At 45.7% G+C, this 23467-nt stretch overlaps 2 pseudogenes across 2 annotated transcripts in view; one reads left to right on the plus strand and one right to left on the minus strand.

Moving 5' to 3' along the window:
• LOC311345242 (mitogen-activated protein kinase kinase kinase kinase 4-like) overlaps nucleotides 1-23467 on the minus strand; it is a 58776-nt pseudogene continuing 35309 nt past the window's right edge. The window contains exons 18-29 of the transcript XR_014684146.1: nucleotides 23109-23203; nucleotides 22431-22515; nucleotides 21642-21812; nucleotides 20686-20779; nucleotides 19597-19752; nucleotides 18206-18349; nucleotides 17221-17355; nucleotides 15803-15903; nucleotides 14959-15108; nucleotides 6945-7104; nucleotides 6067-6206; nucleotides 1-5958 (exon numbers count right to left, since the gene is read on the minus strand). The product of XR_014684146.1 is annotated as a mitogen-activated protein kinase kinase kinase kinase 4-like (transcript). The remainder of the gene's footprint in view (nucleotides 5959-6066; nucleotides 6207-6944; nucleotides 7105-14958; nucleotides 15109-15802; nucleotides 15904-17220; nucleotides 17356-18205; nucleotides 18350-19596; nucleotides 19753-20685; nucleotides 20780-21641; nucleotides 21813-22430; nucleotides 22516-23108; nucleotides 23204-23467) is intronic.
• LOC311344698 (general transcription factor II-I repeat domain-containing protein 2A-like) lies at nucleotides 7886-9960 on the plus strand (annotated as a pseudogene). The gene is made up of 2 exons: nucleotides 7886-7898; nucleotides 9132-9960. The product of its transcript is annotated as a general transcription factor II-I repeat domain-containing protein 2A-like (transcript).

Raw genomic sequence — 23467 nt, forward strand, 5'->3', positions numbered from 1 at the left:
GTTCACCTCTCTCTCTGGTGTCAACAGGTTGCCAGAGTTACAGTAGGACGCGTCTAACAGGTCCAGTGCAAGGGTACAAAAACACAAACTTAACGTAAAATACATAAATACACTGAAAATAAGCACTATACACATAAAAACAGAATGTCATGAAAACACAAAGTAACAGGTCATGTGGGAAGTTCATCTCTTTGTATATCCATCTACACCATGCACATCTTTTCATCTCTTCTCTTATGTAACATCATTTTCAGGCTATCTGCCAGTAGATAATGGACAGGTCCTCTGCATATTGCACCCACCTTTATCTTTAATTAGCAGACAGAAAGACTGATGCCACTCAACAAGTGAAATTTGGTATACGTTTTAAGGAACATACTGGTATGAGAATTCATGTCCAAATAATATATCAATATTTTTCCATTTTCACAATTGATCGCAAAATGAAAGTATACTTTTAGTAATAAATTACAACCAACCTTCCCCATCTGTTCTTGACTTTCTAATTTATAACCTTTGGAGGAATTACTGTAATATACAAAATATATACATATATATTTAGTTTAGTATTTAGAATTTAAACGTTAAAAATGACAGAGTTTAACAGCGTATTGCTCAAACACATTCGGAAAAACTTCTCAGAAATAAAGTTTTGCTGTCTTTTTTTCCGTTCCTCGGTCCTATACGGTCCGAGTTCACACCTCCCTGCTCCTACTCATTTCCACCTCTGTATTCCTCCCCCTCCATCCTTTCATCACTACATGCATACTATTCCCTCAGAGTCCCTGCTTCCCACACACCACCATCCATCCACAGTCTCGTGCTCCTACACAGGCTGAGATCTAAAGCACAGTAGACCTCGACGGTCAGTTGGTGCTGTTAGCTCTTCTGTTGCGCAGCAACCATTCCTTGCCCTGCATTTATTCAGAAAGAATAACTACTTTAAAATAAGTTTAAACCATATCAACAAATTTGGCACTTTTCCATGGCACTATATCAACGCTATCGTGTCCATTGGTGTAACTGTCGTACTGTTCGAAATTGATTAGTTTCAAATGGCACGGTTTGCCACCATGTTGGTGTGTCTCTCGCCTCCCCCACCGACACCGCTTTGCTTCTCTGAATGTGAAAAAATAGAAAAACTTTTACAGAACCATGAATCATATGCCCTCACCAAAGCCTACGGCTCCCGATAGCAACGAGAACCAGAAAATGAATTTAACTTGAACTGAAGGGTCATGTAACAGATTAACTCACACACAAGGAAAAGAGAGAACGAGAGAGAGAGAGAGAGAGAGAGAGAGAGAGAGAGAGAGAGAGAGAGAGAGAGAGAGAGAGAGAGAGAGAGAGAGAGAGTGAGAGAGAGAGATACATGATCAATCTAAGAGATTAAATTAAATTAAAAAGTAACTTGGATGTAAAGCAGGGACAGATGTGTTGAGGAAATGAGTGATAGATACAGGATTTAAAGGCTGCAGAGAGAGAGAGAGAGAGAGAGAGCGAGAGAGAGAGCGAGAGAGAGAGAGAGAGAGCGAGAGAGAGAGAGCGAGAGGGATAGAAAGCGAGAGAGAAGTGAGTCACCGTGAGCCTGAAATGAAAGCCATCATCAACCAGTTTACATAACGGAGGCGCAAATGAAAAATCTCTCCACAGGTTCTCACACGCAGATGCACACACACACACACACACACATACACACAGGCACACACACACATACAGGCACACACAGACGCACATACACACCCACACACACATATACAGACACACACAGACACACGCACGCACATACACACACACATACACACACAAGACACACACACACACAGACAGACAGACAGACACACAGACACACAGACACACAGACACACACACACACAAATATATCTTAGCATCACCACCTATAACCTCTCCCACTCATGCCTCCAGCGGGCCTAGCTACGCCCACTAAAGGGGAGGGGCTTGATCTATCACACTAGGACTTCAGGCAGCTTCTGTCCCCCACTGCACTGGCCCCAATTGTTTTGTACGAGTACTGGTTCAACAAATAAAAAATGGACAATGGCCAGAGTACAGCAACAATGATGGATCAAACTGCTCTACACACTCTGAAGAGTGACATTGTCTCTCGATCACTTCAACCAGAAGTGATCGAGACAGCGATTCAATCAGATGACAGCGGTGACAGCATGTGGTACAACCAAGATCGCTCTGTTGTTGCTGGGGTTTGATTTGAAAAAATATAATAAATGTACATTGAAGCTATAAAGGTAGCTGTGGTTTGGTGGAGATTGAATGATTACTTCCAGTTTCCAGCCAACAGTTGGATCAGAAACTCCAATCCTTGAAGGAACAGTGTTCTAATTATTTCCGTTGTGATAATTGCTGATATCCAATCACACATCCCATTTGCAAAGATAAAAGATTAGAAGATTTGAAGTTGACCATTTATGACTTTTGTTGCAACAGAAGGGAAACACAAATTATTACATCATTAAAACACATGTAATGGTGACCAGATACTCCTCTCAGGGATGAACGACAAAGTGATCCTTTTGATTACAACAAATCAAGATTAAAGATGTATTAAAACATATCCAGTACTATATACTGTCACAGAACCAGCTGCAATAAGTTAATCTTGATCTAGTATATCATCAATCGGTTAGAATTGAACATTATTAAATACAGCCAGCTGAAGGTGACCGAAAATAACACAGGATGGCTTTTTAAGATGCTTGGTTTTTGTAAAATGTGAACCTATCAGACAGCTTGTTTCAAAACGCAATGCAGTTTCCACAGCAGATATAAGTAAGTCATCTTGGAGCAACCTGTCCAAATGTTAAGAGTATGTTTGAAGCAATAGCAGTCTCAATAAAATAACTTTTATGCTTTAAACCCATGCATTCAGAGCCATTAAACATCTGGAAACATATTAAATAAAGAAATACTACAAAGAAATCATTAAGATATCAAAACATATGGTGAACGAAAAAAGTGAGAGATGGCATTGATCACAAAATGTATAAAAGGTATCACATTTATAAGTCAACATAATCTTTTGAGTGCCAATCAAGCAATATCTAGCATGTATCTTATTTTTAACTGTGCCCCGTACATGCGCATTACCAACCAAACCAGTTTTTTTGGCTAATTTTGTAACCCTTACTGAACACATTCATAGTACTCCTTGAACTTTGTAAGGTAAGCACAACAATATAATGATTTCAATGAGGTTAATTCTATATCATTTAAGTGTGAAATAGTTTTAGCTGGATAAACCTCTGTCAATATTGTTGTATACTCAAATTAGAAAGGGATTTATTCTGTAATCAAACTATTTGTAGACCAAAAATAATAAACGCACATCAAGGTTCTTAAGAGGATAAAGATTCAAGTTTAACAATAATGATACAAATGTTGATCTACAGTAATAATTATGACATCCTGATTACTTTCCATTCACCCCCCACTGTGCATCCGCCCCACTCTATTAAAACACGATTGGCCTGATCACAGGACATTTATAACGAGGCCTTTGTACAAAGCGCCCGGCTGTATTCTTAAGAGAGAATGTCAAACCCTCAGACAGAATCCACGCATTTCTAAGATCCTGGGCATGACCGATTGGGGAACATTAGACTCTGTGTTCAGGACTAAATACCTCTGTGGTAAAGTCTAATCATTTGTAGAAACTACATGCTTTGGTTCCCAACTGCAATCATTTGTGTGAAATCGACTTTGGGAAATGACTTGTTGACGAGTATACCTGGCTGCTTATAAAATCTCTATAAAATAGTGCAATTTATGAGTTTATATACACTAAAGCCAAAGACCGTGGTATAAACAATGTTAAGAGCTGCAGACTAGCATGCAGACATCTATTCTGGTCCAAATGATTGGGCTTGTAGTTAGTACTAGTAGCACTAGTAGTACTATAACAATAAAATATACCTCATGTCACGTTTGAAATGTAATCACATGAAGATGTAATTAACGCTTTTTTTGCACACCTAATAGAAAGCATTAGAAGGTCTAAAGCTGAATATTAAACATTAATGCTGACCATTCACTGGGGCCATACTTTCTGAGGAAAGTGAGGAAACTACTTGATGATGTTTTATGTTACGTTATGCAGCTATTTAAGGACAATCACTGAATTGAATGGATAGTATTGAATGTTTATGGTAGCAAAGTCATTTGTATTTAACATTGGGTAGGAATGAATAGAGGAGCAAAACAAACCTTCAGAAAACCAAGTAGCTGTTTCCATTTCCAATCACTAAGTATGTTCCAGGTATGTTATACATTTGAATCACTATATTGATATTGATACTGCTCTTCAAAATGGCATTAAGAGCAGCATAGTCATACTTTATTACAAATATAATTCACCTTTATATACATATGTTATCTCATTAGGCTTTGTCAATATTAATTCTTTGAGTTAGGAAAAAAAAACATACATGACACATACAGGCATAATAATGAAAGTCCTTCTTAGAATATGCATAATTTCAGACCCAAACCTTTTTAGTTACTTCTCATTTACATACAGTGATTCAACCAGATATACCTTATCAACCAAAGTTTGGTCATCTTATAGATATTTATTCAGTTAATGTTGATTGTATCAGCTGTAAGAACAATTTATTAATCTGCTTATGGAGAATGCCTATCCTATCCTGGCCTATATGATACCAGGGAACTGAAACTAATGATACCAGGGAACTGAAGGTTATGATACCAGAGAACTGAAGGTTATGATACCAGGGAACTGAAGCTAATGATACCAAAGAACTGAAGGTTATGATACCAGGGAACTGAAGGTTATGATACCAGAGAACTGAAGGTTATGATACCAGGGAACTGAAGGTTATGAGACCGGGTAACTGAAGGTAATGATACCAGTGAACTGAAGGTTATGATACCAGGGAACTGAAGGTTATGAGACCAGGGAACCAAAGGGAATACGACCAGGGAACTGAGGCTTGTTGGATCAGGGAACTGAAGGTAATGAGACCAGGGAACTGAAGGTAATGAGACCAGGGAACTGAAAGTAATGAGACCAGGGAACTGAAAGTAATGAGACCAGACCGTTATAATACCAGGGAACTGGGTAACAACTGCAGGCATCAATAATAACACAAAATAATTTTTGTATTATCATTTTACTAAAACTACACAATCCTTTCCATCAGACTGGAAAAACTACAAACTACAACAAAAATGTTTAAATGGTTGAATTGTTTGAGACTAGACAACACACCAGATGAGAGCAGGGTGAATTATATCTTATTCCAAAAAACGTATGATCCAGTAAACTTAGAGGTTCATTTGCAAGGAAGCCCCGTTTTTTCCTAGACATTCCAAGTATATTCCCAACAATGGTGATTTAGTACATTTTTATAGACCAATTGAAGAAGGTGTTGAAGTGTCCAAGGTATTTAGATAAAGCTAGGGATAGCTCCAACAGAACAAAGGGTCCGATTCAGAGGACTTCCTGTTGCCTTGACCACCATCAGTCCAGGGTGGAGTTGCTGACGATGGAGGCATGTGTGTGATAGAGACGGAGCTCTACTTCGAATCAATAACTTTTGAATCCTGGCAGGTTGGGTTGAACAAAAAAACAGCTTAACTCCAGAAAGCAAAAGTTGTTGACGGTTGATGGATTGATCAAATCAACCGGGTCGAATGGACGGGGACGTCGCCAAATGATCCTGGGGTGGGACATCGAGGCATTACCAGCCGATTCAGGAGCGGCAGATCCAAGCATTACTCCTCCGTCCTTGAATGTCAGACCCAGTCACTACCAAGCAGTCTTGGCGGAGCACATCCAGGCATCGCCGGCCGATCCTGGATTGGTCGATCCAGGTGTCACCAGCTAAACAGCGAGTTCTGTCCGAGGGTCATGAAGTAGATCTGACTACTGCCTCCCGACTGGACTGAGGCGAAGAAGACCTGGAGACACAGAGGAGAAACAGGGTCACATGCTCATAGTGTCAGAAGAGCACCAGTAGACCGGACCCATTCACCATGTGAACCAGATTGCATACTGCATCACCGTACCTTATCGTTCCTCTCACACAGGAACTTGAGCTTCTGGGCCTTCTTGTGCATGAAGACCCCTTCCAGGTTCCCTGTGTTGGCGGACCTCAGCTCAATGGCCTTCTCCCCCCAGCCCATCACCTGGTTGGACTGCAAGTAGGCTGGAGAGGGAGAGAAAGAGCGAAAGAGCGAAAGAGAGAGAGAGAGAGAGAGAGAGAGAGAGAGAGAGAGAAAGAGAGAGAGAGAGAGAGGAGAAATAAATAAACTCAGGGACAAAGTATTTTATGGAGGTGGTATAAGTGGATTTCATTTCATTTTCAAGTGGGACAAGAACAATGTCTTTACACTTTAAGCATCAAATGTCACAGCCATGATTGGCGAGCTCCTAGGTGTTATTCAGTGCGTGAGCGGGAGGCTCTTTGTGCGGAGGAGCGGGAGAACACTGTCGAAAACACAGGAGGGAGGCAGCGGCGCACGGCGCACACGCGCCACGCCCCAAACACAGTCGGATCTCGGTCATCTGCAGAGAGCTCTCACAGTCAGACGGCCCCGGGGAAACCACCTGCCAAAAACGGCCCCGCCATTGTTGATAAACTGCAAGGAAGCTCAGTGTGCTAACTGGGAACGGGGCTAGCGCTGCCCCAGCAGCTGCCAGTTTAAACCAACACACACGTCACAGAAAGCTCAGAAAGTCTCGCTATCGTCACGCGAAGACTTTGGGATCTTTACGGTCACCCTCGAACGCGGTGCTCCGGTTCGTTGCTGTGTGTGTAGTAATACAAAGTGTACAGGCAGCGATCACTAGTTCATTCGGATCTTTCGTGATGTCGGGTCAAAGCGTGGTCCCTCGAGCCCAGAGATCGGGGTCACCCCGCTGAACGGGGGGCACGGGGTCTTACCGACGGACGCGGGCATCTCTCCCCACTGCAGCACCGTATCCTTGGTGATGCGGCCGTAGGTGTCGATGAAGACGCCCTCGTCCTCATAACACACCAGCACCTCCGTACCGGCGCTGTTGGGCAGGATGATGATGGCGTGCGGACAGATGGAGCCCTGGATCTGAACACACACACACACACACACACACACACACACACACACACACACACACACACACACACACACACACACACACACACACACACACACACACACACATACGTTACTTGCTGCTAGGACATGGTCAGGCTAGGACATCCAACTGACATGAAGGTACAGGTTACAACCTGCACTATGTATGTCTTCTGGCTAGCGGACCACATTGGCTTAGATCCCGTTTCATGCTTTTGGGGGTACTACTAGAATAGGGTTACATTCCTGTATGTTAAAAATACCCCTTATTGAATTGAATTGAATTGAATTGAAGCTTTATTATCAGACTCAGGTCCATAAATGACACAGATATAGGACAGGACAAGCACAATACAACAGATAAAAAAGAACAGTGAACAATTATTATTCATTATTATTCTCACACTGTTCATTTCTGCAAAACCAATTTCAGCATCTATCAAAACTGTCTATTTGGTGTCATGTTGCTTTAAGGCCCCCCTCCCGAGTAGCCCATTCTGCTGTGATTGGTCAGCATGCCCACTCTGTTGCGATTGGTCGAACGCTTTGCGCGTGTCTCTGCAAATCCACCCGCCCAAGAAGTTGTAAACATTGTGGGTAGCCGGGAGGCGGGACTTCGGCACTTCAGCACCGCCCGCTCTGTTACGGAAGTAAAGTTTGATCGCAAACGAGCTGCTTCACGCACTTATTGAGGGGCGTTCTCGGTGGACGCAAATGCTCCCCCTGTTATATGAGCATTCATATAACAGTCTAAAGCAGAGGTCACTAAATGGCGGACTCCGGTCCGGATCCGGATCGAGTGACGGTTCTATCTGGACCGCGACACATTTTAAAATAAATTATTGAGAAATTAATAATAATATTGATAGAGCATTTTTTTCAACCGGCGCGGCTATAGACCTTTGTCGCAGCTTGTCCAGCTTACGTACATACGTCATAAGGTCATAGCGCTTCACGCTACTCAGCCAATCAAAGCGATTGTTTCGAGTGCGTGGAAAGAGAGGCGGGTAATTGTGGAAAGGGACCGCGAGAGACCGAGAGAGAAAGAGAGAGGATCAGAGAGAGGATCGAAAGCAAGAGCTAGCAAGAGGAGCGATAACAGCATGTCGTGCTCAAAGATAAGAAAAGTAGACTCCGAAAATCGAGCTTTCAAGGATGAATGGACAGCGCAATATGTTTTCATTCTTCCCGCTGCGAGTAGTAACCCAGTCTGTCTCATATGTTCCGAGACCGTGGCGATCATAAGAAGCAAAGCACAGGTATTTTGAGCAAACATACCCACTGAAGTCAGAGTTGAGGGCACGGAAAATAAACAAACTCAGATCCCAGTATGATCGGTCCACCAGAATATTCTCACATTCATTGACGGCCCAGCAACGTGCAAACGAATGTTCACTAAAAGTGACATGGATTTTGGGTCAACAAAAAAAGCCATTTACTGACGGGGTTGTTGTTAAGGAGTGCATGAATGCTGTGTGTGAAACATTACTTGAGGGTAAACAAAAAGATGAGTTGTGTGAAAAAATCAAGCAAGTCCCAATGTCTGCTCAAGCAACATCAAAAAAGACTGAAATATTAACAGAGGATGTACTGGCGCAGCTTGATGCAGCTATTCTGAGTGCACCATGCATATCCTTAGCTGTTGATGAATCTACAGATATCACTGATAATGCCCAGCTTCTGGTGTATGGTAGATTTTTCCACAAAGAGAAGAAAGAACTCTGTGAGGACCTGTTAAGTGTAACATCACTTGAGACACATACAAGAGGAGAGGACATATACAAGGCCATAAAGGAGATGCTGAGAAAGAGGGGGATAGATCTGAAACAAGTGGTCTCAATCACCACAGATGGAGCCCCTGCCATGGTAGGAAGAGAGAGAGGAGCTGTGGCACAGATGAAAGAGGACAACCCTGATCTCATAGCTTACCACTCAGTCTGTTCTGTGAGCTAATCTGTCAGAAGAGTATGCTGAAGTGATGAATACAATGATGAAACTCATCAACTTCCTCTGAGCATCCTCATCCCATCAACATCGCCTGCTGAGAGAATTCCTGATAGACGTTGATGCAAATGCAGACGACTTACTACTGCACAACAACATAAGATGGCTCAGCAAAGGCAGGGTGTTGGAATGCTTTTGGTCCATTCGTAAAGAAATGGCTGCTTTTTTAGTGCAGCTCAAGAGTCAGAAGGCAACACAGTTTTTACTTTTTTTGCAAGATGAGAGCAAAATGGATATTGTTACTTTTTTGGTAGACATCACATCACACTAAATTGAACTAAATTGAACTAAATTTAAAGCTACACGGCAAGAAGAACTCTGTTTGTGATTTGATGACAGCTGTCCGCTCCTTCCAGAGGAAACTGGAAGTGTTCAAGATCTTCAAGGAGACTGTGAACACTTCCCAAACGTGCAGAAACAGATTCAGGGAGAGAGAGATGTTTCTCCTCATGTTGACTTCATAGACAAGCTGATTGGAAACTTCAAAAAACGCTTTGACAGCTTCAGCCTGGGACAGCAGCTCCTCCTGCTCATTCAGAATCCATTCCTCATCACAGATCTCTCCAGATGGAACTGATTGATCTGCAAGCAAATGTTGCACTAAGAGAGCATTTTGGGGTTTTCCCTGGTCTAACCAAAGTAGCACTGTACACCTTGGCCATGTTTGGCTCCACGTATAGCTGTGAGACAGCTTTCTCCACTATGAACATAATAAAAAATAAGTACCGCTCTAGACTCACCAATGAGCACCTACATATGTGCATGAGAATGGCACTGACTCCATTTCAGCCAAGGTTCAAGTTACTGGCAGGGCACGCAAAAGCCCATTGCTCTCACTAAAAATATGTGAGATGGAGAAGTGGGAGAGAGTGGGAAAGATGGTCATTAAACCTGTGTTATAATGTTCATATTTGTTAAAAAATCAAAGCACTTTCTTTAGAAAATACTTTTAAAGTAATTTTTTGTGTTAAAATTTGTGATACAGTTGGCCTACTGTTATTCATGATTAGGCTGCTTATTTATTTTTCTTGTTTAATGTGTCTGTATTGAAAATGTGCAATAAATATTGTTGACATTTTATTGAAATGTACTACTTTGTTTATTACATACATACAATAACTACATATACCCCTGAATCATAGCGCAAGTTAGACATTTCAATGGTTCGGACCTTTGCTGGGCGGAAATTTGAGTCACTGGACCTCTTTGAATTCTAATTGGGTACCCCTGGTCTAATGGCGCATTTCCACCGCAGGGTGCGGGTTGATTCTGATTGAGTCTGCAAAGGTGCAGCACGGGTCGCGTTTCCACTGCCCCAAAGTGGGCGTGACCCGGACTGAGCCGTATTCGCCGTACTCGTCTCACAGTGCTACTCCGTTGAGGTACTGAGACACCTGAAAGGGTCCCGGCAAGTTTGAGCTACTTGATTGGTCGACATAATCACTTCCATGCGACAGGGGGATAATAACAACAAACTCTGGACAACGAAGCGTACCTGCCGGTGGAAATGCGCCATAAAGCAACGGGAAAAGTCGAGTCATCTGAGATTTTCCCATGGTGGGGGGAGGGGCAAAAGTGGATCATAATACAAATCCCCTGGATGGTTTGACTTGTGGATGGGCATGTTTTCTTCTTGAGAAACTTTGAAGAGGGAGTAAAAGAGTGACATAGTGACTCTTGTGTGACATAGTGCAGGTGTGTGTGTGCACACACACACACACACACACACACACACACACACACACACACACACCTGATTTCTAACTAACATGACAAAATCAAAGCTCAAGATCCAGTTTGGTTCTAGGGCAGGAGTCATTCAAACAAACATTTAATGACAATAAAAACCCAACTAAAACCCATGGTCCATTCATTTCTAGAGACTCAAAACTGAATAAATGGTAAATGGACTGCATTTATATAGAGCTTTACTAACCAGCGTCTTTACAATGTTGCCTCACATTCACAGATTCGTGCACACATCCACACACTGACAGCGGTGTCAACCATGCAAGGCGACAGCCAGCTCGTTGGGAGCAGTTAGGGTGAGGTGTCTCGCTCAGGGACACATCGACACTCAGCTAGGAGGAGCCGGGGAACGAACTAGCAACCTTCCGGTTACCAGCCAACCCGCTCTACTTCCTGAGCTACATGCCGCCCCGTAATAGTTTCACATGTACTGGAACAATCCACCAAGAACAGAAAAAGCTTAGCGCCGAGAGGCTATTAGTCCACAACACTTTGCACGCAAACCACTTTGTGCACGTGAGTGCGGCTTGAGTGTGTTAGTTTGCGTGTGCGTGCTTGCATGTGCGTGCATGTGTGGATGTGTGTGTGTGCCTGCGTGCATGTGCGTGTGTGTGTGTGTGTGTGTATGTGTGTGCTCTTACTCCTCCTGCTGAATCTCTCATACTTTACCGGAGTGTGAGCCACCACGATCCTGAGCATCAGCACGGGCATCCACAGACGCAGCGCGATTTTAATCCTTTGCCGTGGTATCAACATGGTCTCCCCCAGTGTGTGAGTGTGTGAGAGTGAGTGTGTGTGTGTTGGTGAGTGTGTACGGTCGTGATTAAGAGACGGTCGGTATGCAAGCAATAGTATTTTCCAGAGAAGAGAATGCTATATATATATGGATATATATATAGAGAGAGAGAGAGAGAGAGAGAGACAAAGAGAGCGAGAGAGCGAGAGAGAGAGAGAGAGAGAGAGAGAGAGAGAGAGAGAGCGAGAGAGAGAGAGAGAGAGAGAGTTGAGGTGTTGTTTCAATGAAAAAAATTCAAAGTGGTGGCTATCTAGTACAAATAAATAAAGCGAAAAGTATTCCAGAGATGGAGCGGTGGGCAGGCGTGAGAGTGCGCGTGTGTGTGTGTGTAAGCCTTAAGTACGTGCGCCGCTGAGCTGTGTGTGCATGAAAAAAAAAAGCGCAACGGATGCAAAGGAGGGAGCGATGAAGAGGGAAGAAGAGGACTGAGAGGAGGGCTGAGAGCAGCAGTGATGTAAGGCACCGTGTTGAACGCGGCGCAGCGCCCGCCCTTAATATACCGGGAGGAAACCCAAACACACACGAGTACCGGCCACACACACACACGCACGCAATCACACACACACATGCACACACGCACGAGAGAGAGTATCTCTGGTGAAATAAGGAGGGCAGGGAGAATGTATTTATAGACTTTCTTTGCACATTCCCCCCTCCCTTGCTCTCTCACACTCTCTCCCCCCCTATCCTGCCCCCCCCCCCCCCCCCCCCCCTCCCCCCCCCCCCCCCACCCAACACTTAAACCGGCACATGTTCAGCGATAAGCAGGGGGGGGGGGGGGTCTGAAAGGTAGCTCCCCGATGCGTTGTTGATGTTTCACTAACACCGAGAGGGACAGACCAGAGTGACCTTATAGCCCGGTGGCTGCGGTGGGCTCTGCTCACCTCTTTAATTAGTTGAAGATAGTTTCACTGGTGCTGCTTTGCCCATGAACCCTTCTGTGAATGCTATACTAAGGGTTTGTGTGTGTGCACCTTTCAGTGGTGCACATGCTGGAGCACCCACTGAACACACACGCAGTCTGTTTCGCGCGGGGCCCGGGAACGGAACCAGGGCGGAATGTGTGCATTTCAGAAGTGAGTCAGCCCCACCGGCGGCTGTGAGCGTCTGCTGCCCACGGATTGAACGCTGGAGCGGGCGAGAGAGATAGAGAGGGAGAGAGAGGGAGAGAGAGAGAGAGAGAGAGAGCGAGAGAGAGGTAGAGAGAGAGAGAGAGAGAGAGGTAGAGAGAGGAAGAGAGAGGAAGAGAGAGAGAGACAGAGGGGGAGAGAGAGAGGGGGAGAGAGGGAGATAGAGAGAGAGAGAGAGAGAGGGAGAGAGAAGAAGAGAGAGGAAGAGAGAGAGAGAGACAGAGGGGGAGAGAGAGGGGGGAGAGAGGGAGATAGAGAGAGAGAGAGGGGGAGAGAGAGAGAGAGAGAGAGAGAGAGAGAGGGAGAGACCGACAGATGGAGTTAAAGAATTAATCCCAAACTAAAGTCGGCAAGATGGTACACAAGTGATAGCGGGGGAGGCAGAGGAAAGAGAGAGAGCAAGTGGTTGACGAGAAGTCACACACACACAGGCACCCCTCCTACTGAGTAGGAGGGGTGCCTGTGTGTGTGTGTGTGTGTGTGTGTGTGTGTGTGTGTGTGTGTGTGTGTGTGTGTGTGTGTGTGTGTGTGTAGGTGTGTGTGCGTGTGTGTGTGTGCGTGTGTGTGTGTGCATGTGTGTGTAGGGGGTAACAATGATGAAAGTACAGAGAGAGGAAGAGAGGGGGGCAGTGATTGATGCCTGGTGTGCAGGGTGGGTGGAGAGGAGACCAGGGAGATCAGACTGCGTGTGAGGGCGATGGTGACGTGGATGGTAACCGCCCCTCTTGATATCAAAGGGTTTAATATACACCTGGCACTGGGCTACGGACAGACAGAGAGCTGTGAGGACATGAGACACCCAACCCCCGGTTACCGTGTATGTGCCACGGCTTTCTGGGTGAAGAAGGGGGACATTGGAGACATTCACGAGTCGCATCAGGCACCTGTTCAGCTTCCCGTTTGTACTCGATTCAAAAGTGTCGTTTTGAACGTGTTGGTACATCCTAATAAACACCTCACCTCAGTATGGATGCATGTCAGTCCTAGCAGGAAGGCTTAACATCCCAGCCCAGTGTACTACAGTATCAGCCCTGGGTCCTACTCTGCGTTCCTGAGGTAATTAACTTTAGTAGTGAAAACTAACCAGCAAATCATGACTGAGGAAGTCACTAATGCATTGTGTTGAACTTGCATCCTCCAACGGAGGTGTCAACCACGCAGGGTACGGTAACAGCCAGCTCGCAGGAGCAGCTACCGGTAGGTAACTGGTGACCGGTAGGTTACCAGCCAACCTGCTCCACCCCCTGAGCCACATGCCGCCCAAAAGTAGTGAATGATTATGTTGAAACCGACGTGAGGAGCTGTTCCAACAGGTCTACCATGGCCCTGTGTGTATTTCCTCACTCTGTATTAAGGGGGGGCCGCTTTAATGACCGTCACCAGGGCGTAGAGAGCAAGGACCCTCCACACAGACCGGACCTGATTTGGGACCACACAGACCGGACCTGATTTGGGAGTCAAAACCCAGGCTCTCAATATACAGCGATCCACTACAGGGACCCCGTGAGTCTACTGCTCCGCTGCTGATGGCTGAGCCCTCCAGAGGGGGGTGAAGACAGCAGGGTATCTACCACACGTTGACGGCAGCCACCCAGACCATAGACCTCTCACCCTGCTGCCGTCTGGGAGACGTTAGCAAAGCACACAGGCTCATACCACCAGACTCACACAAACAGTGAGTCTGGGCAGCCAGGCCTCTCAGTAACACCAACCCTGTTGATCATATGATCACATGAGCACCAATGTACATGACTTTAAATTGTTAATGGATATATTCATCGGCCCGTTCCAATTCAGAATATATTCAATAGTTATGTTCCTCATTGTATTGCATAACAGCATTCGACAGTTGTTTAGTTCTTTACATGTTTTACATGCTCTGGAACTGTTGATAGTGTTTTATTTTTTTGATGTTATTTTCTATATTATTTATTATGTATATTAGGTTATTATGTTGCACTTCTTGACCCATCTTTTTAATCTGGTCTCCCTCCTGTTTGCCTGCCAGGTCGACAACAATAGACAGAATGAACCTTCTTCGGCACGAACGTCAATCAAACACTTTGACCTTTGACCTTTCATTCACCGTTGTGTACCGACACATGGACAGACAGACAGGAGGACAGACGGAGCCCGGGCGGGGGGGTCTCGCGGGGGTCTTACGTGCGTGGGCAGGTAGAGGTCGTACGGCGTTCCAGAGTCCACGTCGATGGCGTGGAAGCCCGACAGTGATCCGTAGATGACCTTTAACCTTTGACCCTCCTCCACCGTCAGGTCAACGGACAGGGGTCTCTGGGGCAGCGGGCAGAAGGACTGGACACACACACACACACACAGACAGACAGACAGACAGACAGACAGACACACAGACAGACAGACACACAGACAGACACACACACACACACAGTGAAAAAATAATCCAATTAGAAGTGGAATAAGCACAGCAGTAAATAGAAAGCTAGTTAGACAAACAACATACTGGTGTGACTTTAGAGGGAATCTGTCTGTCATCTAGCAGGTGTGTCCCTCAGCAGCAGAACTAAGTTTGGAGAGGACGAAAGCTAGGACAGCGAGAAGGAAAGTAGCCCAGGCCACAGAGGAGTCTGAAGAAATGGGACACAGCTAGGATGATGGCTGCGTGTGTGTGTGTGTGTGCGTGTGTGCGCGTGCGTGCGTGTGTGTTTGTATTCGTTTGTGGGAGTTCCTGCATGCGTGTCTGTGTGAGTGATTAAATGAGACAGAAAGCAAGAGAGTGATGGACAGAGGGAGAGAGAGGTAATAGAAAAGAGAGAGAGATAATAGCAAAGAGAGAGAGAGAGAGAGAGAGAGAGAGAGAGAGAGATAAGGTGACCCTATTAGATTGTGTTGTCCTAGATCCATGAGACAAGGACATAGAAGACGACCGTAAGAGTCATGGCCTGAATACGGCAGACGCTTCGCTTTGAAACGCAGACACACAAGCGTTCCTTTGGCTGCCATGACCCATGAGCAGAGGGCTTAGACTGACCTTGAAGGCCATGAACTTGTGGTAGGGTTTGGGAGCCCAGGCGTAGACCTCCACCGCGCTCTTCAACGCAATCACCAAGAACTTGATCTTCTCGTACCGCACTGCAGACAAACACAAACGCATGTTTATGAGAAGCACACTCACATCAAGTGTGTGTATGAGGTCCCAACAATGAGCTTTCCACAATTAATAGCAAATATATACCATGATGACGTCATAGCGGGACTATAAACTGCCTTTATGTAGCGGTAAGTCAAAGCCTCGCTCAGGCGACACTTAAGTATTCTGGACTATGGGGACATTATTTACAAGCCTACCACCTCCTCCACACTTCACTGCCCAGACTCTGTATATCACAGTTCTCTGCACTTTATATCAAACTCATTGCTGCCAGATTTCTCTCTCCTCTTCTATTTTTCACCGTGGTCGGGCCATAACATCGCTACGGATCAATGATTTTGTCTCGTCTGCTCTGTTTTATAATCTTGTGACCATGTACTGGTGGCCTCTCTCGGCTCGGTTGAGAGAGACTTTAATCTAAGGGGACATCCCGGTTTAATACAGGTCAAATCAAATAACGTGAAAACATTAGCATTAGCAAAAGTGAATAAACCAGAATAAATGGATTTATAAAGAAAGATTCCCTGGGTGGCGTCGTGATTCATGGATGGGCGAGTTTTAATTCTTAAGAAACGTTCCAGCTCAGATAATCTTTCTTATGGAGTTAATATCTGCAGCAGGGAAGCAACACAGTGATGGTTTAATGTTTTTTAATGTTTGTAATCCTGGCCTTGGTAAAGCACTAGGAATGGCCTTGTGTGCTGAAGGCCTCTGTATAAATAGACCAGCCTGGTCTGTCTAAAGGCCTCTCCACACCAATCCCACTGACGGTTTTCGGCAGAAAAGGCAGTGGGACCGAGCAGCCGTCTCCTTTCTCCCCGACGCGGTCAGAAAAGTGCGCACGCACACAGGACCGACTACCGCCTTGAGCGTACGTTCTGCGCTTGCGCGAGACGTCATGTCTCCGTAACAGCAGGCGGTAATCTGTATTGTGGCCCAAAAAAAAAGACGAAAGCACGGAAATGACGGAACACCTCTCTAGACCAAAAACACGGAGCACTGGTTTGTTTACCGGCGTCGCTCCCTCTCGTTCACTGATTCGCTAGTCGAGGGCTGGCGCTCCACCAATCGGATTGGCCGACTGAACGAACGATGTGCAATCGGCGGAAAAAGAACACAGACGGCTTGAAAAGATCACCGACGGCCGATCGCACAGCACACATGAAAGCGACTCAGGTCACCCATCTCGCCAGACTGACCGACGACCGATTGGTGTGTCGGGGGCCTTAACGCCGCCGGAGCAGAACAGAGTACGTGGGGCGGGCAGTGGTCAGCAGGGGGGGGGGGGTCCTCCTCACCGACTTTGTAGTGGACACATCCCTCGAGGTCGCCCACCGACGTCCAGCCCTGCCTCTTCTCCACCTCGGGGTCGTTGTGCAGGATCTTGTTCCTCAGCCACGACAGGTAGTACAGCCGCAGCTTGTTCTTCTTACCTGCACACACACACACACGCACGCACGCACGCACACATGCGCACACGCGCGCACACACACACACACACACACAGGCAGGCAGACACACACACACACACACACACATGCGCGCACACACAGGCAAAAACATTTAAAACACATATATATACTGTATATATATATATGTAAAATAATTAAATAAATATAAATATATACAAAATAATTATATATATATATATATATAAATCTAATTAATTACAGGCTCTGTGATTAATTAATCGAAATCAATCGCATACTTACATTTTGCAGAGAAAGTATTTAAAAATAATTTAATTCAAATAAATTATGGCAGATGAGTGATTTAATGAATAATAGACATAATATACTTTAAAGTTCAATGTCTCTTTTATTTAAAACATGTCTTTCATTAACATACGGTGCATTTTAAGATCAAATTAATAACATTTCCATCTCACTCAAGATGCAATGCAGCTCAGGCAAAAAATATACAATACTTTGTTTTGACTCTAGAGGGCACTATAGAAGCGCGATTAATCGGCGTTCATTTTTTTAACATTACCTAACATGACGTTATTTTTTCTGTGATAAATTAATCTAAATTAACAATTTAATTTGACAGCCCTAATAAATAAAAAATTAAAAATAATTATATATATCTCTGACCCTCCAACTCTCTTGCTATATATATATATGCTATATATATATATACAGCAAGAGAGTTGGAGGGACAGAGACAGATATGGAGAGTCATAATAAATTATAAATTAAATAAAAATCCTCGACCCAACACAGGCTGTGAGGTGTGCTCTCCAGGGGCCAGGGCCCCGTGCGGGGGGGGGGGGGGACCCACCTGATATGGTGATGAGGACGTTGAGGCCCTCCAGCACGTCCATCTGCTGGAAGCGCCGGCGGCTGATGAGGGAGTAGACCTTGCCCTGGCCGCTGCGGTCCAGCAGCCACAGGCCGCTCTCCGTACCCACCAGCAGGTTCACCCCTACACGACGACAGCACAGCGGCGGCAGCCGGGAGTCATCACACAGGGGGGGGGGGGGGGGGTACAGACCCAGGACAAGGACAGCACCCGGGCGTCACACTCAGGTGCAGACACAGGACAGCGACAGCAGGCCGTCACTCATCACACAGGCAGTGCAGACATGCTCGGGGCAAGGACGTCTAGGATTCTCAAAATTCTCAATTCTTGAAACAAAACTATTTTCTTCGAGTAAAATTATTGACAATTTCATTGTATTAACAAAAAAAATCGTAGACAAAATGGTCACCTTCTCATTTTCCCATGAGGTGCCGTGTGTGAGATTTAACAGCTACTATTTCAGTGTCATTTGTTAGAAGTGGCACAGACATCTGTCAGCGTTTAGTGAGTGAAATGAGAATGAGTTGAGTTGAAAGGAGATTGAGTTGATTGACAGTTGATTGACAGTTGATTGCCTCTGCCTCTGTATGAACCATTGTAGTTTTTAGACCGCTCCTGCTTCATTTCTGACCAATCAGCGGATCTCTTCCCAAATCTTGCTCTCTTCTGCTCTTGTTGCCCAATACAACTTTCTCTACCTAAGAGACATTAAAGGCTCATCTATCTATCTATCCGTCTTATCACGCTAAAACTGAGCACCCTAAGATTTGTGTTCAACAATGTCCCCCTCTCCTGACCTATCTCTTCCAAACGGAGCCACACTGAGGATTATAAAGGTCTGCTTGCAATAACTGGATGGTTTCTCATTGAATTCCCTTGCTTGAAAAAAACAAGTTGAAGTAGAAGTCCTTGAGTCAGACACGTCACCCTGGAATGCTTCTGGTGAGCGGGGGGGGGGGGGGGGGGGTCTGCCCAGGGCCAGGGTCTTCTGCAGCTGTATGCGTGTGTGTGAACAGACTAGAATACTTCTACAACCGCTTACAAAAGCAACCATTTGCTGCTCCGTCATCCAAAGCTTAAAAGGCTTTGATAAGAGCTACGTTTTCTTAACAGTATAAAGTGTCTACAAGGGCCGACCAGGACTGTGAACAGAAACTCACACCATCTTTTTTTCGTTCAAGTAAAATGAGCAATATCAAAGTAGCACCAGCAAAAAAAATGTGTATCGCCCATGATGAAAGCACACTGAATAATAAATGACTAGGTTTAATCCGACCCCAATCCATTCATCATTAAAATCCACACGTTAACCGGCCACGCCTACATGTGCCATTCGGGAACTACAACTCGGTGAAAAGAGAACTACAAACCCCAGAGGCCGGCGCAGAGGACCTCGGTGTTGAACTTCTTCTTGTACTTGCGGATCTCGGGCGTGTCGCTCTGCGGGCGGATGTTGGTGGGGTTCACGTTCACCACAGAGCCCTTCCTGTGGTTCTGCCTTCTGATTGGCTCAGGCCCGCTGCTTGCTGCACGGGGGGGGGGGGGGGGGGGGTGGGAACAGTTCAGAGAGAAAATAGGTCAATAATAATTTCATGTCTCACTCAACAACTCCTACACACAAGCATAGAGACTGTCGAGAGTTATATGTAGATGAAGATAAAACACGACATCAGCACTTTGCACTTTGTTCGGCTGTTCAAAGCACCTCTACATCATTTGTTAATTTGTATATACCAACATCAGTTGTATTTATTACATCTGTATAACTGGCAATGGCGACCTGAAGTCTTAAACATGCCTACAGCTCCGCTCTGAGACTGCATTCCTTCCTTTGTTTGTCAATTCCTCAATTTCTTTAACTCTTTGTCTGTTGTTCACACTTAGGAGTTCTTCCAAATTGGAATGGCTGGCAACTGGCATTCCCACGTCTCTGGGTGTGATTCTGTTGAGTGTCTGCGTGTGTGTGTGTGAGTGTGTGTGTGTGTATGTGTGTGTGTGCATGTGTGTGTGCGTGTGTGTGTGCATGGTAATGTGAATGCGTGCATGCCTGTGTGTGTGTGTGTGTGTGTGTGTGTGTGTACGTGTATGTGTGCATGTGTGTGTGTGTGTGTGTGTGCATGGTAATGTGAATGTGTGCATGCCTGTGTGTGTGTGTGTGTGTACGTGTATGTGTGCATGTGTGTGTGTGTGTGTGTGTGCATGTGTGTGTGCGTGTGTGTGTGCATGGTAATGTGAATGTGTGCATGCCTGTGTGTGTGTGTGTGTGTGTGTGTGTGTGTGTGAATGCATGTGTGTGTGTAGGTGTATGTTTGCATGTGTGCATGTGTGTGTGTGTGTGTGTGTGTGTGTGTGTGTGTGTGTGTGTGTGTGTGTGTGAATGCATGTGTGTGTGTAGGTGTATGTTTGCATGTGTGCATGTGTGTGTGTGTGTGTGTGTGTGTGTGTGTGTGTGCACTCACTGGGGCTGTGGGGCGGTGCTAACTGCAGCAGTCTGGGGTCGATGAAAGGTGTGATGGGAGAGGAGGTGTTTTTAGCGGTGGGGCTGCTGGGGGCCTGTGACAGACAGCAGGACCAATCAATGGCAGGCGGTGGAACACAAAGTACTCAGGTACCAAGCTGGCTGCGTCACATACATAGCTTTAGTCACCCTAGATAAGTCCACATATTTCACAGTAATAAATGTGTCATGTGCATTCTTATGATGTTTACATTCATTGCATCTGATCATTAATCTGTGAGGGTCCCTCTGTCTGTGACACACAGGATATAAGAACTCTTCATTGGGTTGTCACCAATAATGTGTTTGATTCTCCGTTGGAGTTGTGTATAGTGGCAGAGCGGTATATGAATAATACAAAAGCCTGCCTCCTACAAAACAACATTTATTGTGACAGACGGATGAATGGGTTCCAATGAAAATCGAAATTATATTTGGTCTGTCCGCCTGTCTATCCCTCTTTCTATCCATCTGTCTGTCTCTCCCTCCGCCTGTCAATTCGTATGTTTGTCTATCCCTCTGTTGGCCTGTCCCTCTTTCCCTCTGTCTGTCTGTCCATCTATCTATCCCTCTATCCATCAATCTCTCTGTCTGTCTGTCCATTCCTCTCCCTCTATCCTTCTGTCTGTCTGTCTATCTGTCTCTCTCCATCTCTCTGTCTGTCTCCATCTCTCTGTCTGTCGGTCTCTCCCTCTGTTTATGTGTATATGTCTGTCTATCTGTCTCTCTCCATCTCTCTGTCTGTCGGTCCATCCCTCTGTTTTTAGGTCTGTCTATCTGTCTCTCTCTATCCCTCTCTGTCTGTCCAGGTGTCTCTCTCCCCGGTGTCTCTCTCCCCGGTGTCTCTCTCCCCGGTGTCTCTCTCCCCCGGTGTCTCTCTCCCCGGTGTCTCTCTCCCCAGGCTTTTGTCCTACGTACGGGCTCCGGGTGCTGGGGGGAGCGCACGGCCGTGGGGGACTGGGAGTAGGCCAGGTCCCTCTGCTGCTGCTGCTGGCTCCGGGGGTCCGGCCCCCCGGGGCCCGAGGAGGGGTGGGTCTTCTGCAGCAGGTCCGGCAGCATGTACGTGTCGTCTGAGGCCCGCGTGACGATCTACGTCACACACACACACACACACACACACACAGGTTCTCAGCGTGTACCATGGCACCATAACCTCTCCGTACGTTGTGTGCTTTGTAGCAGACGTGTATTTGTTTGAGCTTCTGCTCTTAGTTGTGTTTGCACGCTCTCTTCTTCTCTTTTTAAAGGCTGTCTTCTGTCGTTTTGTAAATGAAACCAAACCCCATGTTGCCAGCTGCATGGTTAACAGCAGCACCTAGTGGTGGGACACGGAAAGACAGCAACGCTAACACACTGTGTGTGTGTGTGTGTGCAGCATGTGCGTGTGTGTATGCTTATGCTCTGTGTATGTCTGCATATGTGTGTGTGTGTGTATTTGTGTTAGAGGCAGACACCACCTTGTGTGTGTTAGTGGGTGCATTGTGTGAGAGGAAGACACTACCTTGTGTGTGTGCACGTGTGTGTGTGTGTGTGTGTGTGTGTGTGTGTGTGTGTGCGTGTGTTATGTGTGAGTGTTTGTGTGAGAGGCAGACACTTCCTGGTGTGTGCGTGTGTGTGTATTTGTGTGTGTGTGTGTGTGTGTGTGTGTGTGTGTGTGTGTGTGTGTGTGTGTGTGCGTGTGTGTACTGCGCCCGACGTGCACGCTACCTGGTTGAGGTTGTGGTGAGGTTGTAGTACAATGCCGTCGGGAATCCCTCGGAAATGTCTGCCTTGCCCGTTGGACACGGCAGACCTGGCGATGAAAAAAAAACGCACAGAGCTTTGAAATGCCTCACCTGTAGGGCCTGTTTCAGAACCCCTCCCTCTGAGAGACTGAGACCGGGGTACTGCCATGAAATGACCCAGTGGGCCACCGGAGGGTAAGTGTGGATTGAACTTTTGTCATTTTTTTCATCCTCTCTTTATTTGGTGCCACGATCCCTTCATGCTAGTTTGAATCTAGCGAATCTAGCATCTCGTGTCATCCAAGTCCACGTTCAAGTTATTTTATCAGTCAAAGGCACCACATAACAGGCAAAGCAGTCATAGCTGGCAATTCTTTGTTGGGATCCCAAGCTCTCATTAACAATGCAAAATAATAATAATAATAATAATAATAATAATAAAATATAAAATATATATATATATATTATCCTTATTTTATTTTATCTCGCAAGCAACCTTATTTCTCTGAGTGGGGAGCTGGATGCTCAAGTGGTGTCGCTCAGAGAGAGTGACTCAACTCGCCTCGATGAGTTTGAACCCGACTGCACTTCTAGCGCGCGTTAGTGGGGATGAAACCACCACAGGGAGCGGAGGGATGACTTATTAACCAGCGCTGCTCACCTGCTGCTCTCCTCTTCATCACTGCTGCCCAGCTCGTCGCTGGACGAAGAGTACTCTGCCACCTTGTTGTGCCGCCCAGCAGGGGGTCTTACACCCTGTGTGTGTGTGTGTGTGTGTGTGTGTGTGTGTGTGTTTGTTTTGGAGAAAAATAAAATCAACAATATTCCCATTTCAAGAGATGGTCACAGTGGCGGTCACAGCTGTTGAAACCGCTTCAAATTCTTACTAATTATTCAATTATTAAAGGTATTGTGTAAAACTGTGTGGAATGCTGATTCTTAAATGTGAATACAAAATATATACCTGCTATACAATGAGCCTGTGAGACCAACATTACATGTTATCATTGGCTGGTGATA

Source organism: Micromesistius poutassou (genome assembly GCF_964030765.1).
Source record: "Micromesistius poutassou genome assembly, chromosome: 6".
In the NCBI taxonomy this organism is placed as follows: domain Eukaryota; kingdom Metazoa; phylum Chordata; class Actinopteri; order Gadiformes; family Gadidae; genus Micromesistius; species Micromesistius poutassou.